This window comes from Hyperolius riggenbachi, chromosome 6 (genome assembly GCF_040937935.1).
Source record: "Hyperolius riggenbachi isolate aHypRig1 chromosome 6, aHypRig1.pri, whole genome shotgun sequence".
Lineage (NCBI taxonomy): Eukaryota > Metazoa > Chordata > Amphibia > Anura > Hyperoliidae > Hyperolius > Hyperolius riggenbachi.
In genome coordinates, this window is record NC_090651.1 from 314862835 (window position 1) to 314877113 (window position 14279).

Here is a 14279-nt window from a genome sequence, read left to right on the forward strand (position 1 = left end):
TGGATTCGAACCGAAATGGCTGTAAATTAACATGAGGAGGTTCCAGACAGCGGTCGTGTAGCCCACATTGTGTCCAATGCACAACTGGGACATCACAGATTTCAGCCCAGACATCTCAAAAAAATTAAACAATTTTTTCTTCAACAAAATACAGCTATTGTAGTGGCGTAATAGCTGGTGACAGTGGCAGACTGGCAGCAGAAGATTTCTTCTGTTTGGTGGGCCTGCTCATCCACCATCAGCTCCATCACAGGCTCGGCGTCTTTCTCCTTCAATGGCTACACGCTGCTGCACCTCTGCAATGTGACTCCCCCTAACAGCTGGGCTTCCAGTGCGTCCGCGGCCAGTGGCTAGCAGCGGAATGGACACTGACGTGGCAGAACTGCCGACGGTGGCAGCAATGCTGCTCCGTCTCCTCTCGCCCTTGCTTTTCATGCTGCCCCTCCCCTGGCTGCCAGTGCCAGCAGACATAGTACAACTTTATATGTGTCCAAATGAAGTGGGGTACTTGTACTTTATTCAAATCAGTAGTACTAGTAGATAGTAGCAGTAGTAGAACTTCAACTAATGGAGTGACAGCAGAGTAGCACACACTGACACACTAACTGTCTGTCTATCTGTCACACTGCAACAGCACTGCAATTAAAGTAATCTTACTCAATACAAATTAACTATATATAACTGGTAGTAGTAGACTAGTTGTAGTAGTGCTAGTAGAACGTCAACTGACGGAGTGAAAGGAGCACACACTAACTGTCTATCTGTCACACACTGACTGACTCTAACAGCAGCACTGCAATAACTATCTGTAGTAAATGAAGCTAACACAGTAGTACTCTCTCTAACAACTAACTACACACAATATAAGACTAATAGTAGTACAGTAATCTAATCCCTAATAACCTACAAGCTATACTGTAGCTAAGGCTGGCAGCAGGCCTAGCCTGTGCACACAGCAGGCCCTAACCTAGTCTAGCAGCTGCAGCACTGAGTCTGACTGTCACACTGACTTAAAACAAAATACAAGCTAGCTAACTAAAAAACAATAAAATACTGGTGTAGTACAGGTGTTTAGGAGCAAAAATGCTAGTTTTAACTCAGTAATACAGCATTTGCTTAGCCAATAGCACTGGAGATGTCTCTCAGTGAGCAGTCACAAGCAAGGACAAGATTCTCATCATGGCGCTCACCTTTTATACTGGAGGGGCTAGCCAGGGTTTCCCTCTGTGATTGGTTGCTAGGACTTCAGCTGGGAGCCCTCTGATTGGCTCAATGACGTCATGGGCGTCGTCTTCGTAGTTACGCTATCCGGATCCGCAGGGCCGGCGCTACCATTAAGGCAAAGGAGGCAGCTGCCCCAGGGCCCCAGAGCTTGTAGGGGCCCCCAGTGGCTACAAGAGGAAAGTTTCATTTAAAAACCTGCTGACTTTAATGGTTAATAGCAAATCCACCTTAAAAGCTAGAAACCCTAAATTTGCAGGACATGTTAAGGAGATCATTAGGAATAAGAGGAAAAAAACAATTTTTCAAAAAGACCTTATAGTTTTTGAGAAAATCGATTTTAAAGTTTCAAAGGAAAAAAGTATACTTTTAAATGCGGTAAATGTCACTTTTAGTAGCAAACCTAACGGTAGTGTAATTTTACATGCATCAAACGAGAGCGCAATAAATTTCCTGACGGGGTTTCCAGGGGGTCTATACGCAGCCACAGCGCTTTGGCCAGGGATCGCTATACAGCCGCAATATGGCTGTATGAAGATCCCTGACATTTTTTCCTATTTTGTGGGTGAGTGTGGGAATTTTTTTTTTTTTAATTATGTGGGGTCCCCCCTCCTGAAACTTTTTAACCCCTTGTCCCCCATGCAGGCTGGGATAGCCAGAATGTGGAGCTCCGACCGATTGGGGGCTGCGCAGCTCTAGGGCCTTCCCCCCGATCCACGCAACAGGAGACGGCCTATAGCATGGATCGGGGGGGAGGCCCTAGAGCTGCGCAGCCGCACTCGCGCATATGCGGACTGCACAGCCGCGGCCAGCTCCGGCGGCCATCTTAGTGGGGGAAGGAGAGCCCGGCCCGGGCTGTGGGGTCGGGACCGGCCAGGGGGGCACATTGAGATGCGGGGACCCGGCAGAACGGCACGGAGGGTGCGGACGGCGCCCTCCGTGCATTGATATTTCAAAGCGGTATTTAACTTTTTTGGACTATTTTGCCTCGTAAGTCCTTTAACCATTTCAGCCCGCGGGTATTTTTCACCTTATGGACGAGAGGAATTTTCACCTGTCAGCGCTTCTCCCTTTCATTCCCCAATAACTTTATCACTACTTATCACAACAAAATGATCTCTACCTTGTTTTTTCCGCCAGCAATTAGGCTTTCCTTGGGTGGTAAATTATGCTAAGAATTATTTTAATCTAACTGTACTATAATGGGAATAATAAGAAAAAAAATAAAAAAATGCATTATTTTTCAGTTTTCAGCCATTACAGTTTTAAAATAATTAATGCTACCATAACTAAAGTCCACACATTTTATTTGGCCATTTGCCTTCGTTATTTAAACGTTCAAATTATACCCCTAGTGTAATGTATGGTGACAATATTTTATTTGGAAATAAAGGTGCACTTTTTCAGTTTTACATGCATCACAAATTTTTAGCCCAATATTTATTAATTTAATGTCCTCTTGACATAAATAACCATTTATTTTTATTCCCCAAACTCGGTAGGTGTGTTATACTATTTGGCCACAAGATGTCCCTACTGAGCAAAAATCCCATTAGCGTACAAAGTACGCTAATGGGGATACAATGTATCACTACATTGTAACCAGGGAAGTGACGTAGGCTTCCATCGGAAGCCTCCGATCACAGCGGCGGCGGGGAAGTTATGAATGGAAACATTGTTTCCATTCATAAATTTAATGATCGGGCGGCGGAAACCGGCGGAAATCGCGGCGGGAGATAGCGCGGCGGCTCCATTTACAGAATAAACACTGTTTTTCAACAAAAACAGTGTTTATTCTCGGCGGACATGCTCGGATTGGCACAGGGGACTTTTGTCCCCTGCAGCCAATCCCCTCTGCTAGCAGCAGCGCGATCGCGGACATCTGCCCGCACGATCGCCTGCAGACCACCCAAACTGCAGGGACGTGACTAGCGCGTCCCTGCGGCTCTAGCACTTGCCGCTGCGGACGTGAAGCTCACGTCCGCGCGGCTGAAAAGGTTAAAGAGAAACTCTGCAGAACAAGTCCTTTTACTAAGACCAGTTATCTAATGTAACTGCAGCCCCCCGGATTCAAGTATATCATACTTAAATTCCTTAACTTTTACTTAATTACTTAAATATATATCTTCTACAATATGTGTTTTTGTGACTGTAAACTTTATTCCCATCTTCTAAATAGATATATTGCTTGTTTTTAAATGTTAATATGAAAGAAAAACGAAAAAAAAATGGGGAGGTGTGAATTCTTAAACTATGGCTTTTGCTCACAAATATTTGTGGCATGCATATCTAGGGGTGTGTTCAGGGCGTGGCTGGAGGGTGTGTGTCTTAAATGTCCCTCTTTCTTACATCAGAAAGTAGTGGGGTACGGGGAAATGGCCATATCCCCCGGCAGTTGCCTGTTTTTTAAATGGATCACTGGATCAAATGTGACTTTTCTAAAGAACATTTCTCTGTAAGAGCTGCATGACATATGAAACCTGTGAGTGATGTACAATCTGCTGGATCCTGCCATGTATGTTGGGTGTGTTGTAGGATCCATGCTTGCTACTATTGTCATGTCATGTTTGTTTTCCTTGCAATGCCCAGAAAAGTCAGGCAAGAAGGGACTTTGCATTCAGCTACTGCAATGGAGACAACAATAAAAAATAGTCATGTCTGAACAAATCATAAAGAATCTGAGTTTGTTCCATCATTGGTCTCTCTGCAAATAATGGTCCAGTTTTATGTGTTAACTTAGCCTTAAAAAGTAAGTTCTCTAGAAGTAGTTCTCAACATACAATTTTCCTCATGTATGTGGCCATGGCCCAAAACTTCTGCGTGTCTATGCACCGCATTGTTATTTTTTTCACTTTTAATACTTCATTTTTAACACTTTTAAAATGCAACAAATTTGCAGGAGGCAGAAAATACTGAAACTTCAGTAAAGTCCAAAAAAAAGGCTACAATTCACTAGGCTTATTCCCTCTCTTTAATAATGATTCTGAGCTATTTATACTGTTATTACAATGGTGATAAATCATTTAGTATTCACAAAGCAATTCACTTCAAGCCAACCTTAAAATAAGGATTCTGTCCTTAAGTTAAGGAATGATTACTAATCCTTAAATTAATGGCTGAATCTTAAATTTAAAGACAGGATTTTAAATCACTGAGAGGAATGCAAGTGATAACAACTGTAAAGTGTGAGGAATTTCAACTGGCCTGAGCTGTCTTTAAGTGGAGTGTTAGTAGAGAAAGCAATGTAAAGTACAGAATTCTAAACTATCTGCTTCACTTTTTAGTATTTTACATAGAAGGGAACTGTGTATAGAGAGAAATACGCAGCAGGCACACAGGGAGGGAGAATGAGACTTCAAGCTTCTGCATGCACACAGACACACACAGGCATATACATAAACACACACACACAACTCTCTCTCTCTCTCTCTCTCTCTCTCTCTCTCTCTCTCTTATTCTCTCTCTCTCTCTCCCTTTCCCTGGCTGCCATATACAAGCTGCAGGCTGGCTTTAATCATGGTAGCAGGAGAGACTGCAGGAGAGGCAGAGCTACATCCTGTCTGTGTGTGCTCCTCCCCTTCCTATCTACTGCATGTAAGAATAACTACAGAGGTGATGACTTAAGGACTAGAGAGTGTTATCTTATAGTAACTATGTATATATAAGATAACACTCTCACTGTGAAAACTTATCGCTGCATGTTAATAAGGCAAGCTTCTTTAATTAATTAACACATAAAATCCCGATCTTTGTGTGGTGATAGGTTCTCGCTTGCCTTATTATCACCAGCATTATCTTAGTGAATTGTGGACAAAGTCACAGAAAAGGATTCCTGAAGCTGAAACAATAGACTGGATATTTTACTGACTTGCTGCAGCTCCCTTCTCCTGGGTATCAGTCGTTGTCACATGTTACAGATAATAAGTACTCATAAAGATTTGCCATTCAGCATATGGGTTGCAAAGATCATCGCCTCACCAGCAGCTCCCCATAGTATGATATTAATGATAGTTTGGACTCAGTAACATATGCTGTAGATTGCAGGTAATGGTTCAACATGGAAGTGCTGCTGTACCCAGTGATACTGAAACTACTTTGTTTCTTATGCTAAAATGTAGAGAAACCGAGAGCCCAATATAGTGTAGTATGTTAAAACATAAACGAAGTAAGGCAAATCAGTGAGAAGAATATACTCACAAACGTGGGTTACCACACAGGCAACCACTGTATAGGCAGGTGAGGAGATTAGACCTGTCCTCACTCAGGGCTAAGAAGTCGCTCTCCGTAGATGAGAAAAAGGGGTAGATCACCGCTCCAACAGGGGTGGACACGATTTTGCAGTAGGAGAACAGAGGCGCCAGCAGAATAAAAGTGGATACAATTTTTAAAATTTGCTAGGAGGAAGTGGTGGACTTACCTCCATAAAGCAGACATAAAAGACTGTCTGAAAAGTAGCAATCACATGTATTATATAGTACCCCAAAAGTGCAACGTGTTTCGCAGGCCGAGCCCACTTCATCAGGCAATAAACGTGGGGACAAAAAAGAATTCCAGCAATAGCAGGTGTAGCGCCTCTTATGCTAGCTGCATAACAAAACTAGTTAAAAGTTAAAACCCTGGTTCACCTCCCAGGTTTTTCATTGTTGGTAAAAAGGTGAATACAGGAATGTACCATAAGTTACACAATTTGCATATCTGATGGAGTTATTTCAGAGAGGTTCCCTTTGGAAGAGAAAAGTCAGTCATGTGACCCCCCAGATTCCTCTACAGAGCAGGCATCTGGCAGAATGTGGGTGTCCTCTAGCTCAGTGGTCCCCAACCTTTTTTGACCCAAGGACCGCTTCAGCATCAGGCAATTTTTCCAAGGACTGGGCGGATGCGGGGGATAAGAGTGTTATTGCGCGGGGGTTCTACCAGCAGGGTCATAACATAAAGCAGTCCTGGGAACACTAGCCCTACCTAACCACTATCTTCATCACCCTCAGCACTTTGGAAAAGATGCTTCTGCACTGCACAGGGGCTGCTGCATAAGCCACCAGCACAAGGTACATCTGGTGTGTCAGGTGGTGTGAAGGGGGGTACTGCCTGGGCTTCCTTATCTACAGGCAGTCATTTCCTACCCTTATCTGTCTCCCCTCACTTTTACCCTTCCCTCCTCCCCACAGCCCCTCTAGTCCCCGCCCCACACCCACTTCACACTTCCTTCCTCCCCACACTCTCCTTTACCCTTCCATTCTTCTTCCCACTCTAGCTTCCAGCATCAGCTGCTCACCTCTGTGCAGACTGAACTCTGTGGCTGGCAAGAGACCAGAGCGTCCCAGTCATCCTCACTGCTGCCACCTGGTGTCCGTACAGACAGAAAGCATGCTGCATTGCAAATAACAGACACTAGGTGGCAGCAGTAACAGTGGCTGCAAATGGCTCTTCTCTATAGCTTCGGGGAAACTTCAGTAACACTTCTCTTTGCACTGTAATGATTCGGCATGGCCCAGAACAGTGCAGCCTGCGGCCCACTAATGGGCCACGGCACAGGGGCTAGAGTCTAGCTGGTAAACTGCTCTTTCAAATTGCTTGTGATATCCAAGCATATGTCCGCATTTTCGTTATACTTTAGAACAAGCAAGGCTTTTTTTCCTGATTAATTTATATGTGGATGTATATACCAAAAATAGCATATTTTCACCACGTTATGATCAGGATCGATAAGTAACTACCCAATATCGAAGCTATGATTGGCCTGGGCTTAGGCGGCAGCTAGCATAATTCCCTACTACTTAAGGTAGCCCTGTAGCGAGAGGGACAGAGAGGGACATAGAGGCTGCCACATTTATTTCTTTTTAAATAATGCCCATGGCCTGGCTGTCCTGCTGATCCTCTACCTTTCATATTTTAAGCCAAAGATCCATAGCTAGCAGACAGGGCAGATGCTACAGAAGCCAAAGAGTCCAGCAGGACATGTGCATGTAGTTAAGGCGCCCGGGATATTTAGGTGTAGGGTGAATCTGAAAAATGGTCCACCTTGCTCCTGTTAAAGTCCTGGCGGTGATAATTACTATTCCCCCTCCAGGCCACCTTGGACTGTGGCATAAACATCACTCAGCTGCCAGCTATTGCTGGTGGCTGAATTACGGTATTTTTATAGTTATTTGGGCTGCTATAGCTGTAATTCCTATTACAGCCTATGGCAGCACCATTTAACTCGAGTAGGCAGAGGCGTATCTACAGGGGTGCAGGTATGGCATGTGCCATGGGCGCCTTGTACTGGGGGCGTTGCTCCCTAGTATCCCTGGTGTCCTTCAAATAGACCCTAGTTTTTATCTGGAGGACATTCTGCTGCCTGGTTACATCTTTTGGGGACAAGTTGTCTAATTGTTATTTGGGGGATATGTTCAGGCTGGCCTATTGCCATACTCCAGTCTTACAGGCCATACATCACATCAACTTGGACACAACCAATTCCACAAAATGGCTTCACCTTTAATTTCAAGGATGGTGCGTCCAGGGCCGGCTCTAGACTTCTTGCCGTCTGAGGCAAACTTATGAGGATGCAGCCCGCCCTCCTCTCCCCAGGTAGTATAATTGCCCCCAGATAGCCTGGAGAGGGTATGGCCGCCGCCCCGCCCCCCCCCCCCTTCATGAGTGCCGCCTGAGGAACCTGCCTCACCCAGCCTCATGTGCGGCACGGGGCTGGGTGCGCCCCCTCCCCTTTCTTCCCCGGGGCAGATTTCAGCGTCAGGCACTCTTTTCCCTAGAAAAAGAGCAGAACAGCCAGCCAACCAACATTGCTTAAAAGTTAACAAATATGTCAACCACCACACCACAGAGTGAGTTTTTAAGGTCAGACTTTTTAATTTAAATCTCATTTGACTGTAGTCCTCATGCTGAAACAAAGTGTTTTGGCTAAAATAAATAAGAAAAGTAAGAAAAGGTTGAAGCGAGGGGGGGGGGGGGGGCGTTGAGTTTGCTACACTTAGCTTCTGCTGGGTAAATACTTTTATTTGCTTTACCTTATTGGACTTGATATGATAAGGCAAATAAAAAGGGTTGCCATTTTAGTGATAAATGTAAAACATTCCTTACAGTCATAGTACTTATTAAAGGGCAATGTACTTTAACATAAAAATGAAACAGATAAACCAAACCCATATGTCTTAATTCAGAAATCTGACTTCGCTTAAAGCGGACTTGAACTCAGAAGGTAATTTCTACTCTAGAAGATAAGAAACAGCATAATAACCTGCATAGAAAAACATTTGTTTGTTATATCTGATCTGATACAAATACTGCAATAAATATGCAGTTTGTCAACTTCCTGCTTTCAGACACATTGTTAACATCCTGTGTTTACAAATGAGATCTGTGCCGTGGCAATCAGCTGACACAGCTGAGGGATCAAAACTGTCTGTGACACAGATAAGGGGGAATTAGACAGGCTAAACTCTCTGAATACACAGAGGGGGTATTTCTTTATGTTTTCTTTCTGTTCTGTGCAAGGGTTCAGGTCCAGTGTGAATGCTCCCATAGGGAGACGTTTCATCAGAGATTTGCCGATTGCAGGTGATCGACAATCGCAGCGCAAACAGCCATTCGCCGCTGGTGTGAAACAGCAGTAAGGATTTTGTCTGTAATGCCTTAGTAAAGTTAGCAGCAGTGTGAATCTGAAGTGGATGTCATCAAACACACCAATCTTTCCTGATAGAGAACGCAGTGTGGAATTGCCACGTCCTGACACATGTAAGTTTGTTTTAGTTACAGTCAGCGCACTCCTCGCTTGACATTATTTTTACTCCAAATAATTTCTGTGTGATGAACTTCAAAGGAATTATTATGTGTTTATACCAACACATTTCTCTAAGGTTATCCTAATTACTTGGGCTGTGCACTTTATGAGTAAGAGCATCATAGATCTGCCTTGTGTTTTGATTGTGGATGATCTGCCTAGCCTTATTAAAATGACCATAATAATGACCACGCAGAGAGATTTTCACAGGTGACTTTCCTTTTCAACAATTGCATCGTAAATGTGTGTTCCTTGTTCCGTGCTTTACACAGATTCATAGCTCTCAACTGTCCCTTTTTTTTGGAAGGACAGTCCCTCTTTTGGAATTACATCCCACTGTCCCTCTTTCTTCCTCATTTGTCCATCTTTCAGGACTAACGACAGATCGATGTAAATACTGTATATGTCATTTTCTACTGAAAAATGTGTTTAATACACTCTAAATGCTAATTCTATCATTTAAATTATTATTATTATTTAGTATTTATATAGCGCCGACATCTTCCACAGCGATGTACAGAGTATACTGTCTTGTCACTAACTGTCCCTCAGAGGGGCTCACAATCTAATCCCTACCATAGTCATATGTCTATGCATGTATCATGTAGTGTATGTATCGTAGTCTAGGGCCAATTTGGGGGGAAGCCAATTAACTTATCTGTATGTTTTTGGGGATGTGGGAGGAAACTGGAGTGCCCGGAGAAAACCCCCGCAGACACGGGGAGAACATACAAACGCTTTGCAAAGGTTGACCTGGCTGGAATTCGAACCGGGGACCCAGCGCTGCAAGGCAAGACCGCTAACCACTACGCCACCGTGCCACCCAAATTGATACATTTCTTATTTTAAAATATTTAAATGAAGGCGACTGACGATAAAGAGCACCAGTGTTGTCTGAATTTTAAAACTTCAACTTTTGCTTTTGAATTATTTCTAGTATCTGTGACTAGGGGTGTGGCAGAGCCTGATTAGGGGTGTGGCAGGAGTGTTATCTAAGTTGGGAGGTATGCAGATTTTACAGTGTAATGGAAGATCTCTGAGAATACCACTTACTTCTAAAGCTAAATACACACGAGCTACATTTGTAGCTGTCGCTAGCACACGGGAGCGTGTGTGTGACAGCTCGGCGACAGCTCGTCTCCAAGTCCCTCTGCATCCACATGGCAGCAGAGGGATTAGCGATGCGGCGGAAGCTGTCGCCGAGGTTCCTCCCCCCCACCGGAAGCTCTGTGTGCTGTGTGTGGGTTGCTGTCGCTAGCCCGCATACCTATGCGGGACTAGCAACAGTTCCGGGGAAGTTGCGGCGACAGCTGTAGCCGGCGATTGAACATGTCAATCGCCTGGCGACAACTCCGACGGGCGACGGTTCGGGGCGCGCGCGTCATACACGCGGGTGACCTGTCGCCGCAACACGCGCGTGCCACGTGGTTGCGGCGACGGCCGTACCCCGTGTGTATGAGGCTTAACAGGATACGCAGGAGAGTCAGGCAACTGGTATTATTTTAAAAGGAAAAATCCGTATCCTTCTCAGTTTAGGTTCCCTTTAAAAACCAAAACAATTTTCACATTTCAGCACTCATCCCATTCATTCAGCAATAACTTTATTGTTACTTATCACACTGAAATAATCTACTGTATATATTGTTTTTTCACCCACCACAAATTAGGGTTTCTTTGGGTGGTACTTTTTGCTAAGAATTATTTTATTTGATATGTTTTGTAAAAGGAATAATAAGAAAAAAAAAAGAAAACATTTTTTTTTCAGGTTTCAGCCATTATAGTTTTAAAATAAAATGTGCTTCCATACATAAAACCCACACGTTTTATTTGCCCATTTGTCCCGGTTGTTACAACATTTAAATTGTGTCCCTAGTACAATGTATGACGATGATATTGTATCTGGAAATAAAGGTGTATTTTTTCCGTTTAGGGATTTTTAATACTATTTCACTTATTACAAGACTTTATTTGCAAAATTAACAGTAATATAGAGTATGTATTCAGTATATACAGTATGCATTCCGTGCATTAGACCATAGATGAAATTTGAGTTTTATCCCACTTTAAATCTTGACAATCTAATACAAACTATTAAACAAAAAAAACTATATTCACTTTGATTTTACATGAAAGCTGATAGGTATAGCAAATATACTACTAAAAATCAAATTGACTTAAAGAGACACTGAAGCGAAAAAAAAATGATGATATTATGATTTGTATGTGTAGCACAGCTAAGAAATAAAACATTAAGATCAGATACATCAGTGTAATTGTTTCCAGTACAGGAAGAGTTAAGAAACTCCAGTTGTTATCTCTATGCAAAAAAGCCATTAATCTCTACGACTTTCAAAGTCGTGGAGAGGGTTGTCTTCTGACTTTTATTATCTCAACTGTAAGTGAACAGTTTTCTTTTTCTCTGCCAGAGGAGAGGTCATTAGTTCACAGACTGCTCTGAAAGAATCATTTTGAATGCAGAGTGTTGTGTAATCTGCACATATTAGAGAATGATGCAATGTTAGAAAAAACACTATATACCTGAAAATAAAAATATGAGAATACTTTCTTTGCTGCTAAACTTCTAGTAATTATTCATAGTACACAACCAATTCATTATATCATATTTTTTTTTTCGCTTCAGTGTCTCTTTAAGCGTCCTTTAATCACATTGTACTTTTCAGATGCTCACTTTTGCACTGCTGCTTTGGCATGGGACTGAGAGGTCAGTATGTACCTGCATATGCTTTTATGTTGCTTCTAATCGTGACAGTTATATAATGTAAAGTCTTGAGAAACAGCAGGATAACAAGCATCAGATAACCATAGGAGAACAACACATGAATAATGGCAGGCATCCCAGATTTCCCCATTATTCAAACAAAAGCTGCACAGATGCTGAGGTCTTTATTAGATTTTATTCTTAATTATATCCCCTTTGTTTTCTGTTTTTGTTCCCCCTGACCGATAACATCAAAAGCACAACAAAGGCAGACAAAACATCATTTCTAGATGAATCACTGTCCAACATCAACCATACTATAAAGGAGGGGTGCTGAGAGGACAGAGCGGAGTCTGATCTTGTAGTTTCTTTAAGATGAAATATAAAGTGTGTAATGTGGCTGCAGAACATCACAGGCAGGCTGTAAAAGGCTTATGGAGTAATGGTACACACTACAAAGTGCATCTAATGACACATCTACAAAGTTAAAGGACATCTAGTGTGAAAAAAAATATTTTTGTTACAGTCTTTCCCCAAAAATAAGCCCTCCCCTGCAGATAAGCCCTAGCTGTATAGAAAATCAGACACTATGCTAGTGTATGGGGAAGTGTGCAGTCTCTTACCACACCTCCCTTGTGGCTGTGTCTCCCTCCATTTGCCTGTAAACAGCTGCAGTATCCTAAGATGGTTGGCGCTCTTTGACCCGATCGCCGCACTTGCGTGGTATGCTGGGTCGGATCTTCTCTGACCACGCTCCCCTCTTATCATGGTCAATGTGCGCACGTGCACGTGCTGATGTGTCTCCGGTGCGGTCAGAAAGGAGCTGACCCAGCACACAGCGCATTTGTGGCAACCGGGGCAAAGGGCACCAGCCATCTTAGGAGCCGTTTACAGGCCAACGGAGGGAGACCCAGCCACAAGGGAGGTGCAGTAAGAGACTTCACACCTCCCCATACACTAACATAGCATCCGATTTTCTATACCCCGCAAATTATAAGACATCCCTCAAAATATAAGACATCCCAGAAAATAAGCCCCTCCTACTAATAAGCAATGCTTGGTGAAATTTGCCTTCTTAAAACAGAAGGAAATTTGCAATAATTCAGCTATAAGCGAACATTTGTGGTTACCCACAATGCACCACTACTGAATATGCACAGGAATCATTATACCTGAGTCATTATAGCAGAGCCAAAAGGGGGCAGGCTTGGGCTTGAAAAGACATCAGAGAAGACAGACTCAGCTATAATGATTCCTGACCAAAGCCAGACTGAATGCTCAGTCGGAGATTTTATCAGGGCTGATAACAGGCAGGCTGAGCAGTGAAGGATGAAACAGAGAGCAGGGTAGGGGTTTTCTCTAATGTTCCCACTAATATATATGGTTAAATACATAAGGGTGCTTCGTCTCTGGTTCACTTTAATTAATAACTTTTTTCTTTTTAAGGCCTGGTTCACATTAGCGTTCGCTGTCCGGATTTGCCTGATCGGATCCGGACCGTATACTGTACAAATGGAACGTACATTCCGCATAGCAATGCAAAGTCTATGCGGACGTTCACATGCATCCGTTCCGTACAGAACAGAGCCGGATCTGCTCCGGACTCCGGACACTTTTCCAACATGCACTATTTTTCGGGTCCGGATCATCCGGCCCACGCACCCGGACCAGAGCCTGACTGCACCATCCGGAAATAGAAACCAATGGGAAACGGAAAGCACAGAACACACTGCCTACAAACACCTGATGTTCTACCCCACTTCCTATGCGTATTCTAGCGGCCATTTTGGATGGGGACACATGGGCCCAGCATTTCTGGGGTGGAGCAGCAGTGACTAACGTGCTGGAGCTGTTTGGCAGTATGTCGGAGGTGGATGTGAGGCCTAAACAGCGGAGGACCTGATTCTACAGATGCACCTTCTGCTGACCTCCCAGACCCCAACAATTATATAGTTTTATTAATAACTTTTACCAAACGGATCCGGATCGCAGCCGTATACATACCTGATGCAACCGGACCGGATCCGGATCCAATCCAGATCCGGTCCGGTCATCCGGTCCGTTTGGCACAGAAACGCAAGTGTGAACTTAGATATCCATCTGACTGATTTTGATATTCTTATTTTTTTAGACAAATTGGACTTTCTAAAATAAAAATAATATAATAATAATAAAATTTATTTCACAAACATATTTAGCACAAACAAGGAAAAATCTTTTTGTTTGTGTTTTTTAGACATAGCATCTCAAATCATTTAAAAAACAAAACAAAAATAAACATCCTGAAAGCATATACTTTAGTTAAAATTATTTTATACAGGCAAAAATACAACTTACCTAATTGTGAAAATATTAAAACCACTCTATTACTACTGTTTTTTATTATAGACAGAAAAAAATAAACATGTCTCTAAATACTTAGGGCTCACATGCAATTCACTTTTTCTCCTGAGTTTTCTCCTAGGTGATATTTTCACAACTTGTCATAAAATGCCTTATAAGAGACCAGCAAGCAAGAAAATACTCAATACATTTGATAGTACTTTTTCACTAAAGTTT

General features: G+C 42.9%; 1 protein-coding gene across 1 annotated transcript in view; it reads left to right on the forward strand.

Annotated features, from left to right (window-relative positions):
- The window catches only part of FAM83E (family with sequence similarity 83 member E), a 106023-nt gene that overhangs the window by 25453 nt on the left and 66291 nt on the right, over positions 1 to 14279 (forward strand). The window lies entirely within an intron of this gene.